This window comes from Etheostoma spectabile, unplaced genomic scaffold, assembly GCF_008692095.1.
Source record: "Etheostoma spectabile isolate EspeVRDwgs_2016 unplaced genomic scaffold, UIUC_Espe_1.0 scaffold340, whole genome shotgun sequence".
In the NCBI taxonomy this organism is placed as follows: domain Eukaryota; kingdom Metazoa; phylum Chordata; class Actinopteri; order Perciformes; family Percidae; genus Etheostoma; species Etheostoma spectabile.
Genome location: NW_022605588.1, coordinates 796,813 through 798,749, shown reverse-complemented (window position 1 = coordinate 798,749; position 1,937 = coordinate 796,813). Strand labels below are relative to the sequence as shown.

Below are 1,937 nucleotides of genomic sequence, written 5' to 3'. Positions count from 1 at the left end.
GAGGCATGAGTGCAATGAAGAGTTCAATAAAATTGTTTCAATGTTGAGCATAGTGCAAAGGATACTGGGATAAATAGTATTATGTTATTATATTACAATATGATCATGCGTAGGAAGATAAAAAAGCTAATTAAAAGCTAAATTGTTGTCAGACAATAGCCAATGGGTTCCCATAGTGTTATATACGTGAATACCGCCTCTAGCTTGTGAGATGCGTCTCTGCCGCCGCCTTCTATGGATGGACATGTGACCCGTTAAGACCTTAAAGACTGGGTTTTGTGTCTGTTTTCCCTGTGCTTTTGGATGTTAACGTGAATTAAAGGCCAAACTAAGCAAGATTGAAGAACATTTCACAGATGAAAAAGGTATCTCTCCAATAAACAGCAGCGGCCAATGAGGTGTCTACATAAGTTATAGGTATGTATCCACGAATGGGTTCCAAGTTTTCATTGAGGCCCTCCACATGGACTGTGCATGAACAGAAACCAAAACGCTTCCAATACCAAAATCTAGTCACATGGCCAATTATATTACCCACAGTTCCCTTATCGGTCCGGGGCCCAATAGATCTTTAGCGGATGTTTTCAGCCTTAATTCTGACCCTCACCCTTTCTTTTGTCTCGTTAACAGAACAAACTGCACATGGAGGGCGTCCGCAGCCCCAGAGAAGGTGAGGCCGTTGAGTTCACCTTTAAGAAATCCTCCAAAGGGCTGGAGTCTGTCTGGGTCACCGGGCCCAACGAAGCCCCGTGTCGGACCCAAACCCCGCTCCAAGGGTGACAGGTAAGTCCAATGGAAGCGGTTTTCAAATTCTTTTTTTCATTGGAACCGTTTGGGAAATTTGGTTTTCAAATCTCATCATCTCTTCCACATTTAACATGCGCAAGTATGGGTTACCGTAGCAACCAGCGTACTTCCAGGAGCTTGTTGTGTTGCAGCCATGGAGCCCAGTAAGCAGCACTCTAGTATGGCTTTATTCTACGTTGGAAAAGCCGGAATCTAAAGAAAGAAATCTGAATTTGGAATCAGAAATGTTCAAATCCAACAATGCCCAATCCTAATTATCACTTCATAGTTTATCTCTTTATTACAAAACACACCTTCCAAGGCTATAAATGAACCTATAAACAAAGTCTACTAGAGGAAACTGTCATTTATTTGCATCAAACTGTCATTTATGGACAATCAAAGATCCAGCGAGGCTGTTCCTTTGATAGCATCTTGTTGTATGACCATATGAACCACAGCTGCAAGTTATACAATGAATCCCACATCTTCCTATCTTTAAACACCATTTCATTCAGATGTTCCTACTTACTGGATCCAAAACATGACCAGTTCAAGTTAAAGGAGTTTTGTTTTGCAGATTGTATCCCATTAAGACCCGACAAGGTTATAAATACGTCTTATGATGCATCTTATTAAGCTGAAATCCATTAATTATGGTGGGCAGTGGTAAAAACAATCCCACCACTTCCTGTCCTTAAACGACCCCCCCTAGGTTGGATTGCATTCACATGTTCCCTCTTTTCTCCCAAACATTAATTTAGTATTCAGAAGAGGAAAGAGTTCTATCCGTTTAATTGACAACAGATGTAGGCGCTTGAGAGAGGTCAGAGGTCACCATTGCCATAGCAACAATGGGATGTAGTGTGCAAATGAGTTGGAGGGAAGGGTAGGGGAGTGAGCGAGTGGGGGTCAGGGTTCAGAGGTCACAGTTGTGTTGAAACAAAGGAGCTCCCTCTGGCACCCTCACTGATCAATACTGAGCCCTGATGGGGGTGGGGGGGCGAGGGGGACCAGGAGAGGAAGGAAGTGGGGGTTAGCTTTGAGTTGATCCAGGGCCACATTCAGCCCCGACCAAACGTAGCAACACAGGTTTTCTTTTTTAAAGTGCCCATATTCTGCTCATTGTCAGGTTCATAATTGTATTTTGA

At 43.1% G+C, this 1,937-nt stretch overlaps 1 pseudogene; it reads left to right on the top strand.

Annotated features, from left to right (window-relative positions):
* The window catches only part of LOC116686248 (protein lin-28 homolog A-like), an 11,440-nt pseudogene that overhangs the window by 3,599 nt on the left and 5,904 nt on the right, over positions 1–1,937 (top strand).